At 46.6% G+C, this 12,892-nt stretch overlaps 1 protein-coding gene across 1 annotated transcript in view; it reads left to right on the top strand.

Moving 5' to 3' along the window:
- Positions 1-12,892, top strand: part of LOC133972785 (RNA-binding motif, single-stranded-interacting protein 3-like) — a gene marked incomplete in the record, with an annotated part of 235,040 nt that overhangs the window by 133,045 nt on the left and 89,103 nt on the right.

Below are 12,892 nucleotides of genomic sequence, written 5' to 3'. Positions count from 1 at the left end.
TGGGCTCTGCTCTATGATTAGGCTGCTAAATGGAAGCAGATGAGTCGAGCTGCCTCAGCCGCACAGAGAGGGCCCCAGTGGATTGGAGCCAGGTTGACAGCCGTACGCACTAAGGGGTGTGGCTCAGAGGAGAGAAACACACACTGGGTGGGTGTTCACTCATTCACAATTCCACTTTAATTTATTCTATTGCAGGTTCAGATCAGGGCTGAATGTTCAGCGTTACACACTCGGTCAGTTTCAGCAGATTTAGAAGAAGAAGAAGAGCGCTGATGGTTTTGTTTGGTGTAGGTCGAGCCTCACGTTGGGATCATATCGTCTTTTTCCTCTTCTTCTTCTCATCACCGTGCTGACTGTGCAGAGAAGAGACTGAAGCACAGCAGGCTCCGGTTCCCTGACGTCTCTGACCGACGAGCCCACTCGGCTCCACCCGGGCTGTTTCCGTACCTGCAGGAGATCCGCCGCTGTCAGAATATCTAAATAGGTGGAGAAAGTGTCGGTAGCATTAAAGCGATGAATATGGTGATGACTGTGGGGATACAGTATGAGTGATTCTCACAGATGAGATGGCCCCTCATTTGATCTGATGCAAAAATAGCCCCCCCCCCCCCCCCCTTGAAGCCACGGAGCCATGATGAGACGGAGAATGACCACGGCGCCGGGCGAAGATGACAGAATTGATGATAACGATGAATGTGGCAATTATCTTGATCAAATGGGATGAGATCTGACAGGAGGAGATGATGTTCGGCGCGGTGCTCAGGTGTGCCATTTCTCAAATGCACCATTTGGCCGTTTCCCCCCCACCCCCCTGCCGGTGTCCTCCTTCCAATATTTATAAGAGGGCAGGCTCTCAGAATACAGATAAGCTGAGCTGCTCGCCTCTCGACTTTAAGACAGAACTTTGCCTCCCTTTTCTCTCGTCAATACTTTCACGAGAGACGTCCCGTGTCCCCAAACAGAGGAGCTGACCTTTTTCAAGTGCGCAAATTCACAAAAACCCTTTATTCCAATTAGCATTTGTGTAAAATAGTTTCTTTTTGAATGTTCCCTTGTTCTGTTTACACAAATGGAAAGGCCAGCGTCCTGCGGCTCTGTGCTTTTATCACACTTGTGAGACACATTAAGAAGTGGTTTGCTTTTATAGACTCTCTCTGCATCTCTCTGTTGTCTCTTTAGCAGGTATCACTACCATCACTCTACAGGCTCCTCCTCCTCCTCCTCCTCGTCTCTTTCTCTTTTGCTTAATGCTTGGCCATCTTTTTTTTTTCTTTTTTTTCTCGGCACACAAAACACTCTCACATTCATAGACACATTTGTATTCACATCCACCGTGTGTTGTCCTGCCAAACATCCAATGAGTGCAATTTATTCCCATCAATAATTAACAGCGGGCTGTCCTTGTGCCTTGCCAAGGTGTCTGTGACACCCTTCGCTCAGAGCGGCGTTCCCCCCCGGCAGCGGCGCACCATGAACCCAGGTGAGCGGTGAGGACGTGTGAATCACGGAGACGGGAGCTAACGCCACCGACGACTTCCACGACGAGAGCTTCAGCCTCCTTCTCTCGCTCTCTCGGCTCCATTTTGTCATCGCTTCACAACAAAGTAATAAACTGATCGTGAGTCAGAGCCAGAGGCTTTCGAGCTCATTAAATAAAACCCTCACTGTAATCAACTCCTGCCTTTTTCTCCTGCCTTGACGCCATTAAAGCACTTTTATTAAGTTGCTTGAATTTAAATACAGCTGCAAGAGGAGGCGAGAGGAGAGACACAGGGAGAGGAGAAGTGTCACTTGATTTCCTCCTCTCCCTCCGATGGAACAGCCCGCTGTCTCTCCTCTTACTCCCCTTGGAATTTGAAATACCAAGGCAGCAGAGATGAAACATTGCCTTCCTTTTGTCTTGCCCTCCCCTGGGGATGGTGACAACGAGAAGGAGGAGAGGAGCCATAATTAAGACACCTAAAGGACACTTCCCCCCCCGTCACCTCCCCTCCTGTCACTCACCTCTGCACAAGTCTCAGATAAGAGCACTTAGCTTTGCTGCTGTGTATGTGTGTGTGTGTGTTCATTGTGTATCTTTGAGAATCCTGGTTATATACAACATTGTTATAGTAAAACAATATTGGTTAATATTTAATGTAAGAATTCTACTCGAGCTTGTGATTAAAAACTAGTTTCTGATGTAACATGATGTAACAGTGGACCACAGCTCATTGCTCTCTACAGCATTTTAAGTCATTGTTTATTACAATAATAAAGCTCGTCCCTACATGAAAACAGAGATTTAGATTTTGGACAGTATTAGTTTTAGAGGAAGAGATTTGACCTCAGTGACTTTGACCGTGGCATGATGGGTAGAAAACTAAAAAACTAAAAGAATCTATTGTGCACCAGCTCTGCAGACAGAAACACCTTGCTGATTGTTGGGAGGTCAAAGGAGGTTTGATGTGACAGAAAGGCGACAGTCACCCTGATGACCGCTCTCAGGACAATTGAAGCCTGCTCTGATGAATCTTAATTAAATCCTGAAGCCGCAGAACATCGGGTCAGAATCTGGCATCAACATCATGAATCCAATGATCCTCCTCCAGCCGTGTGTCCACAGTCCAGTCTGCTGCTGCTGCTGCTGCTGGTGTAATAATATCAGGAATGTTTTCTTGGCCCGTGTCCTTCATGGTTTGGATGCCACAAAGTATCTGATTATCTTTTACCGATCATGTGGCCACAATTAACTCATCTCCTTCAGTGACCTCTTCCTGTGTGATACTGTCACAAATTAAAACTCATCTCAAACTGTTTTTTTTGTGAAAAATGAGAATGAGTTCAGTGGCTGCCCCGGTCACCAGATCAGAAATCAGTCCAACGTGAATGAGAATGTGCGGCTGACAATCTGCAGACATGATCTGATGCCGTCAGGTTAACGTGGAATCCATACGTCAAATATCTGATGCTGATTTGTGAGCAGAGAGACCCCCCCCCCCCCCCCCCCCCGTAATAATCTGGTGTTCCTAGTGTTTTCATTTCTTTGTTTATGAACACAGAGCCAGAGCGAGTCTCGATCCCTCCAGAGTTTATGTCTCCTAAATCCATAAAAGCCGGGAAATTAACATGCTGTTCTTGATTTGTTTAATCTCTGCAAAGACAGCAGTATAAAAATGACAAACTGTGATGTGACGTGCTGTTTGGTGAAAGCACGGTGACTTCCTGAAGACGGAGGAAGGAGTCAAGCAGCCAGTGGATAAGACAAATGAAATAAAACCTATAAACACGTTAAATATGAACTGTAAGAGGTGCTGTACATTATGTTTAAGCTTTAAAAGGAGTCAGGCTGTTTTCTTTCCATTCTGTATGCTATAATAAGCTGATCATTCAGTTGCACTCGTGGTATTGATCTTCTCATCAAATCCTGGGTAAGAATCATATTTTCCCAAAATGTCAAATCATCCCCTTTTCTATCAGGGATCCAAATCAAATGACTGCTGTTAAAAATGTATATTGCGGTTTATCATGACATCTGGGAACTGGATCATATACTTGGTTCATAGCATTATGAGTTTCATTCAGTTTTAAAGATTTTCACAGATAATGATGTTTAAATAATACAGTTAACATCATGAGCACATGGCTGCTGTCACCGTAGTGCTACAGGTACAGTGTGAAAATTGACCATCTGTGCATTCGATATGGATGGTTGTGTGTGTGTGTGTGTGTGTGTGTGTGTGTGTGTGTGTGTGTGTGCCACTAAAATAATCTTTGGGCACGTAGTTGTCTCCTCAAACCGCGGACTCCATTCCCCGTGTCACTTTGCTGCGGTAGCGTTCTGAACCGAGAGAGGAGCCGCGTCGAGCCGACAGAAAGATAACAGGTAAACGCTGCGCCTGGTTTCTCAGATGCAAACCTGTCAGCCAGCCGCCCGCCTCACTCTCCACGGGCTGCCATTTTCCCCTTGAGCCAATCAGACTGAATTATGGGAAGGGCGCCCTCGATTGTGGTGTCTATGTCGGAGGGGTAATTCCGCCTGACAGCTGCTTGCTTTCAGACAACAGCCAGTCTTTATGGAAATCATCCCTCCCTATTCTCCCGGCAGTCGGCTTCTGCTGATAACAGTACGGATGAAAAAACAAAACTGTCCTTTTCTTCCTCCCTCCTTTTTTTGTGTCTTTTTTTTTTTTTTTACAATCTCTTCTTTTTCTCTCCTCACTGTGGACGGCCTGGAATTAGGAAAACAACTCTGACAACCTATGGAATGAACAATGTACATTATGGTTTAAATATATACATACATAGGACCAACGTTGACCCAGAGTTGACTCTTTGAATCCCAATAAAAATACTATGCTATACATTTTTACGATGGAAGAGAATCCGTAAAAGTTTTTACAAATCGGATACCATAAACTCTGCCCACTCACCCAAGTATTAAGTAAAGCGCCCGGATTGATTTAGAAGAGTTCTGCAGATGTCCTGGTTTGACCCGTGGGGATGGGGGGGACGCAGCCCGTGCTGCAGTGCCCCCCCGTCCCTTCCCCATCCTTCCCAAGGTTCACAGAAGCTACAGGCAGACTGAAAGCCGCTGCTCGCCCTTCACTTCACATTACAGCGGAGAAATTATGCTAAAAGCATCATTAAAGTGCCTCCATGAAGTGAATCCCAAATGTTTCTACCACGGCTCTCGCACCGGCACACATCAACCGACAGTCACCGGCAGACGCTTCGGCTGGTTTAACGGTGTGAAACCAACCGGAGTCTCGGTGCCTCTCATTTATTCTCCCTCGTATCTTTTTTTGAGCTGCTCCGTCTCTCCTGCTGTCTTTCCCTGTCTCTCTCCTGTGGAAGATTTGCTGTCAATATCACATTTATATTCATGTGAAAAGGCGCGGATCCCCTCTGGGTGGTCCACAGTCAGTCAGCAGTCTTTCGTATAATCCTTTTAAGGTGACTCCTCGGACGACTCGGCTGCGTTGACCCCCCCCCCCGGACCCCACAGCCGGGCTCCACGCGAGGTGACCCCTGGGAAATAATCAAAGGGATGACTGACAATGCTGTTACAGCTGGGCGCTGACAGCAGCGAGCCCAGCCGAGCCTGCCTTCCCCTAAGCACAGGTTAAATCTGAGGAGAATGTTGCGGGGCAGGAAAACATTGTGTTGTGAATACAGCAGGATAATTGGACAGACTTCAGGGATATAGGTGCTCACTCAACAGCATCGCTCACCTCTCCACTCGACGTGTGCCACCGTGCCATTTCCCCCTTTAGCATTCAGCTGGAGATTGTCGGCGAGGCAAATGGAGCCAGAACCCGTTTGGATCAGCACTTCTCTCCTGTAGCTGCCATCGACAGGCGCACGGCCATGATTATTCTCAGCAGCTCATTTCCTTCCATGCGTTTATGCCTGTACTTCATATTCGAATGCAGTGTTTAAGTGTCTGAATGATGCTCAGCACCTACGCACACAGTGTATATATAGTACACTTCACGCCCTGGCTGTCATGTATAGGATTATCATAGAGCTAGCACCTGTAGCTGGTGCATTCTCCACCGAGCTCCACCAAGGTGACTTTCAGCTTCTCTGGAGCATAAAGCTAATCATGCTTCCCTCTACGAATACATCGGCTCTATGTGTCTTTCCTCTTCACTTTCATTCACTGCACCTGTGGAGTTATTGTCTTATTACATCTGCAATAGAGGTTATCTCGGATTATCTGTCTGTGAGTAAACAGGATTATGTAGAAATGACCAGACTGAGAGCCACATTGAGTTCAGGTGCAGATCCTGGGTCAGATTCTGGATGATTTGAAATCTGGTGCAGTTTGATTGAAACACAGGGGTCTGTGGGGCCTTGGCGGAGGTTTAATTTATTTCTAGTTTTATTTGCAATATTTGTTTTAATAAATCGTCAGATATGTGTCCCAGTTTAAACCAGGCGTCCCTCAGTGGAGCCCATGCCTCTGTCCTGACCCGCACCGCATCCTTCCACCAAGTTTTCCGAACACCTACCTTTGCATTGACCTGAAAGAAAGTTTAATCTTGATGCAATACTTTTTTTGCAGTGTATTTAGCTGCAGTGTTGCCCAGCACACTGCCCCCCCCCCCCCCCCCCCCCCCCCCCCCCCCCCCGCAGTAGTGAGAGTTTTGAAGGGCAAAGCCAGTGCGAGTGAGACGGACCATCTGACGGGCACCGGCTCCCGAGCACCTCTGTTGGCTTCCACTGTCTCCGCCGTCTAATTACGTTTCAATCATCTGCAGGAGCGCCGCGTGCGGTAAATTATTTCAGCCAGCCTGCGCGGTGACGTGCCGAGCTGTGAGCGTGTGAGTGCGAAACAGACACACACACACACACACAAACACTAAGCATAAATCAGTGGAAGATGGAGTGAAACAGATATGATGCAAGACAAAAAGGAAAGTTGGGAAGAGGGTGAAACAACTTTGAGAGGAGACAAAGAGCGAGAGACATTGCGGGAAGAAGGAGAAGAGGAAGGCGAGAGAGAGAGAGCAGTGCTAATGACCAAAGTTACAAACACATCACTTAGGCAGACAGAGGGGAGCGAGACAGAGGGAAGGATGGAGAGACAGGGAGGAAAGGCAGTCGTAGAAATAGGCAGCATCTGCATTACTAATCCTGCTGATGTGAAACTCAGCACAGATACAGAGGAATTACTTTTATAACCATCACATTCTGTCATTAGGGTCCTTTTCAGTGTGTTTGTATTGGTCTCCACTCCTGCAGTGATAAATAGATCTAATTAAAGCATCATTTGGAGTGGTTGTGTTTGTTTTGTGTGTGTGAATAGCGTCTATTCTTTCAACAAATTGCCCCAAAATGGCCTTGTGTCCAGGCTTGAAAAAGAACAGTGAAGGCCTGCAATCTGGTTATTCTCAATGGCGCCATGCTTGCTTTGAAGCAAACATGAATATGGCTCCCTTTTTTTTTCCCTCCAGGCTCGGTAATGGTCACAGTGTGCAGTTATTAGAATCTCTTTGATGTGGCAACTGTGCCAACCTGCTCGCTGTCTCTGTGAATTGATCTGGCTCAATTAGCAGGGCCCGCAGAGACGGCGTTCAAAGGACCGGGGCTCCCACACTCACCACTGACACCCCGGGAACCAGGTGAAACGCTTTGCATTCATTTACTCAGCCGGCCCTGGGAAGACAACCTGTGAATAGATGTGAATATTGGAAAATCAATGGTGCAGCTTCAGCGTTTAAAAAATAAAGGGGAAGAGGGGGGAGGGGAAGGAGGGGAGGTTTCTGCTGTTGCTATATCGTAAGCAATTACTTCTGATTGCTTTCAATCTGGGAGAAACGTTACAAGTCCGACATCAGACTTGAGTCTTGCAGGAACGTAGGTAACGGTGATCTTCAGCGGAACAACAAAGGTCGTTCATCTGCACCAGTGTCGAGCACTGAGCCTGAAGCTATTGATGCTGGTAGTGATTCCAGAAAGCAACGGAATTAACCGGATCATTAATGTTCTCCATTCAAACGGAAAGACTACTAGCTGCTGAATGAAGCTGTCTACATCAAACACATCCTTGTCTATAAACCTAGCATTGTGATGTGAAGGTAGAAGATGCGGGTGATGACAACAGGGCGGACATAAGTCAAAAAATTTGCCAAGAATGCTCTACTTACTCTTTACGAGTGAATTCCCTGCTGCCGTGGCCGGGCTGTAGTTTGATTTAACCAAGCATCTGTATTTTTATACATCTCAACATGGCCGTGTATTTCACTTCTACATCTTAACTCTCTTCTGGATTCAAACCCAGGTGCATGACACGCCCTCTCTTCCACCCGTCCCGCTCCCCCTGATTCAGCTGACCCATTTCAATTTGTCTTCATCAGTCATAGCAATTAACTCTGGGATTAGATTCCTCAATGCCAGCCACCTCCAGTCCTCCCTACATCCCACCATTCCTCCATCTATCCCTCCATCGGTGTGTGATGTCCGAGCTTAATAACCACCCCGTGCTTCTCTGCATTCAAGGTTTCAAACCGATGCCCATAAAGGGACTGAGCACTTGTCTTTCATTGAATTGTAGGTGTCAGAAATATGAGGATACTTAAAGCTGCCCTCTAGTCTGGAGAACTGTAATTTGTGAGATTGTCGGTCTGGTGCTTCTCTGGTCTCCTTGTGGCTGAGAGGTTTTAAATGATGAAATACAGAGGTACACATATTTACACAAACACATTTAAAAAGATCATCTCTTATCAGAGATCATGTGATACACGTGCATGTGTGCAGCGCTAATCACTTCTGACTCCTCTTCCTGCAAGACGACCTATATTCAAAGGTTTACACGATCAACTGCACAGCTTTGAACGACACTAGAGCCTTTGTTTTCATCCACTCATTCATGTATTCACTTTGTGGTCGTGACCTTGTGGTCGTACATCCAAAGTCGTTTTTTTTTTTTTTAACAGTGGCCGCTCTCTTGTAATCCACAAGTGTCAAAGGAAACCAGTAGAAAGAGATGCTCTCTGAATCTAGGCCCCTTAGAGACGTGTGGGTTCTGTGCATGAAGCTTTGAAAACACTATAGAAGCTTCCTCATGTTTCACAAATAATTGTCAGTTTTGTTTTATCAGCTGACACACAACATCCTGCCCTTGTTTCATCATTAGGTGCCGGTAGATCAGGAGTCGGGACTGTTTGTCATCGTGAAAACTACACACAACTACAAACCCTCCATTCATCACCACTTTTTAAATAATGTTTGTACACACTCAAAGTGACTTTATTATAACGCAGGACCTTACGTTCATATTTAATTCAGCAGCAAATTGAATTTGGTTAATGTGATGTCGCCCTTCCACCGCAGCATCATAAGTACACACGCCGACTTTTAGCTAGAGCTCACATCGAGTCGCACGCTTGTGTGACTTCACGTTCCCATCGGGTGGCTCGGCATTGATCATATTTAATAACTGAGGGTGCTGCGCCACAGTCGGAACGGAATCTGTATCAGTGCTAACTCCCGCACTGTTTTTTTTTTACAGATGTAGTCCAGCTTCTGTTTCATAAAATACACATTTTACTTTTGTTTTGATTTTTGTTGCAGTTTCACATTATCTCTCCTTCTATGAGACGTACCTGTTCCCTTCTCTTTATCCAGCTGTCCTCACGCCATCATTCCTTATTGTGACTCCTCTACTTTTCCTCTTTCCCTCCCTTCCTCTCCTCTTCACACCATATCTCCCGCACCAACTCCCTCCCTCTTTAACGAATTCTACACGCACGCCATGTTAAATTACGCTGACTGTTCCCATTTCCAGTGTCTTCCATCACATGTGAGAGTTCTAGAGGAAGAGGGAGCAGCGAGTCCAGGCGGCGCAGGGGGCAGGGCCGGGCAGATCCGGGCCGGGGCTCTGTCTCTCTCAGGGTTGATGAACCAGCCCCTCTGACACCGACTCAGCCCTGTTCTGCCTAATGAGGAAGAGGAAAGCCATTTTTATCTAAATCACACTACTCCCATAAGTCTTTGTCTGCGAGGGTGTGGACACGCCTGTGGGGGAGATGGATAAAAACAGGAAGAGAAGGAAAAAGACAGAAGCTGTTCCTCATCAAAGAATCAGACACTCTAGATTGTGTGAGCTGTTTTTGGGGGCGACGTGTATCTTTTTGTGTGTTTTCCCTCGAGACGGATCTTTTGTGTGTCAAAGATAAAATGAAAAGGAAACTAGAGACCGTCTTAAGATGAGATCACACCAGGGGACACCTGTCAACATGTTGAGGCTCCAACCCACGAGCAAATCATTCGTCCATGTTAGTCCACGTCTTCCAAAAGCTTAAGGAGACGGATGAAACAGAGGAAACGGAGCAGTACCACTGGAACCTGCTGTCGTCACTGGTGAAACTGTGGTTCTGATCTTTGTTGCTCTGCTGAGTGACATGCAGGATCTCTGCTTTGCTTTGGAGGTCCAACAAGTCAAGGTCATTGTAGTTTATCTAAACTCAGAGGTCATTCTACACACGCGTGCTGTTGGTCCATCCACAGGACGACTGATGCTTTGCACACAGGAGGACATGGATGCGGCAGAGAGAAGAAAGAGTTGAGCTCAGACGCAGGTCATTTCACCAGAAGGGTTTTTGTTTGAAAGCGTTGGTCAGCAGTTCAGAGGGAGAAAGAGGAGACGTGTAGATCTCTGGCTCGTGGGGGGGTCCTCGGCCCCTCGGAGGTGATTCCACCTCATTGCCTTCGCCCTCTGAAGGATATCACAGCAAAAACAAAACATCGGCACATTCCTTAAACCCACGCACGGTTTCAAGTGTGTTTCGACACCGCGGTCTTCAGTGCGGCAGCTTGTTTGTTTTAATAGTCGAGTTGGTTTATTGAGAAAGTCGTTGTTCAAAGAATCTGTCACGCAACTGTTGCTTTTCCTGCACATTTATTTATATCAACTAAAAAAATCTTCGCCGCCTGTTTTTGTTTGTGTTTGCTCAGTGCCAGGATTTTGTCTGCACGCGTTGTGAAGTCGTCTTGAAGTCTCTTTCTCTCTCTGTTATCTCAATTTGTCTTTTTCGCACGTCTCTCCCTGTTTTTTCCTTTTCCTCCGCTCCAAACCTTAAACGCCGTGATTCTGTCTCCTTCACTTAACGGGTTTCTGATGTGGCGCCCGGGCGCTGGTGGGTTGTGCTTGGCGTGTGACATCGCGGGGCATTGTTCAGAGCGTTATCTCGGCATCCTTCTTGCCATCGTTGTGTTGCAGCTGTGTCGTGTGAGGGTTATCTCGCTGCCATCTCTGGTTTTAATCTTTTGCATTATCTGTTGGGTTCTCTCAGCGCCGCTGTCCCCGTGTTATCGTGTGTCACCATCAAGGTGGCGACCTCTCTCTCTCTGACAGCGTCTTCAAACTCTCCCTGGATCTCCAAGCAGCTCCTTTCAACTTTTCCTCCCTGCCATGGATTATTAACGTGATTTTCACCGCTTTGCATTTCATCATGCTCGATGTCAAAATATTATATTTCTCCTGTTTTGTTTTTTTTTGCGTGAATTCTTGTTTGTTTTCTAGCTCTCTCCTGGATGTGCACATTTTCAAATGCATCAAACATGTTTAACGCACGGGGACGTTTTTGTTTGCCAGTGACCGTGATTTGTCTGTTGTGTACGTCTGTGTTTACATGGCTGCAAGTCTGTGCTGTTAAATCGGCTTCAGAGAGTTGTGTGATTCACAGCAGATGGCCGCCTTCATCCAGAGGAGCACGACAGCCGAGGAAAGTTAAAGCTGAGAACGGTAGACAAGATAGAAAAAAGGGAGGAAGGATCTCGGGACGCGATCGCTATCAAACCATCCGCTCGGTAGAGGGAGCGTCCATCCACGTCTTCCTCCCTGCCTGGTATGTGACATATACACAAAATGTCTCCCAGGCTAATTTGCAGAGCAGTACACACTGTTTGCAGATTCCTTTGGAAGTTAGCAGTCAAACAGAATCACCTCCTATGCATTGGTGCGGTGGCACCCGACTGGAGACACCCCTCGATATGCACTCCAGGCTGTTTGCACATCAGTTGATCTGCTAATGCCTCTTTTCTTTCTCCATCTGCTCCTCGTGTACAGTATCTTCTTGACGGTGAAGTTTACGTCTCCCCGCGGTGTTTCGTACAGTTCCTTCTCCGGATATCTAAACAGAAAACCCCTTCGGCCTCCTCGCTCTCCGCTGGACCTCATGAGAGCAAATCATCAGATTTGTATGCCATATGTTTTTAGGGTCCACGCGTTGGCAGGCGCCGACACCACAGCGCAGAGTCACCGCTGGTTTATTAGAAGGGTACACGCACCTCATAACTGTCAGAAGAAGGAAGAGGCGGCCTTGACAGGCTAGCTGGTGGGGAGGCGCTGCCATCTTGAATAATGATCAGTCCCTCTGCGGTCCCTCTGTGAGATTAAGTTAAAACATAGAGATGCTTTTTGTTCACCACAGCACATCACTCTCCTTCTAGACGGACTCACCTGGATTTGAACCAAGAGGAACTGAACTACAGAGGAAGTAGAGTTTAAGAAAACAGGAACATTTGTGTGTCGTATTTTTGGTACAATGTAAATCACAGTTTTCTTCCTGAAGGAATTATTTTATATCCTTCAGCTCATGGACTGAATAATAGAGGATTGGATTTTAGAAAAGATGTATTCGTAACTTTGTAAAAACGTCCATGGAGTCATCCTTTATTTAGCTGTGCCACTCTTGGTAAACTCACCTCTTTTAACACGCATGCAGAAGTCATGTCAGGCGGCACAGAGCGGGTCGATGGACGAGAGCCACGGAGGTACGGTCGAGTGATCAAAACAAAAACCACAAACTCAGAGAGGCACTTGCCCGCGGCTCGCCAGATGGAAAAGACTCCTGCAGTCGAGAGGAGGTAACAGCTGCTGCTCTAACTCACATCTGCAAAGACAAAGACAAGGCAAGGCCGAGAAAAGACAAGTAACAAGTAACGATAAAGATAACGATCTGCATTATCTGGTTATGAAATGACCTCTTTAAGGACAAGAGATCATATCACACAGCTCTAATATTCTGGTACAACTGCCCCATGTTGGATAGTTTTCCTCGTGATCTCTTTCCTGATCCCGATTATGCGATTTGCTTCATTTTAAACCGACTACAGCTCGTTTTCATTATTTCGTGCTCGTCCAGTAGCTGAACGGGCCAATGGGTGAACTTGTGATTTCTACATGTGTCGACACAACTGGCTCTATTTATATACCACCCACTGTTGCTTGTTGCATGAATTCACAGGTCAGCACGACTGTGAACACTGAATTAACATGTAAATGATGTGCAGTGATTCCTCTGTGAGAGCCAATGCTACGCCTGCCGCCGCCGCGAGGGGAGGAGATTAACAAATACTGAAAAACTAATGCTGTAGTACAAAAAAATCTGATTTCCTGAGA

The sequence above is a fragment of the Platichthys flesus genome, chromosome 17 (assembly GCF_949316205.1).
Source record: "Platichthys flesus chromosome 17, fPlaFle2.1, whole genome shotgun sequence".
NCBI lineage: Eukaryota > Metazoa > Chordata > Actinopteri > Pleuronectiformes > Pleuronectidae > Platichthys > Platichthys flesus.
The sequence above is the reverse complement of the archived record's forward strand: the minus strand, read 5'-3'. Positions and strand labels throughout refer to the sequence as shown.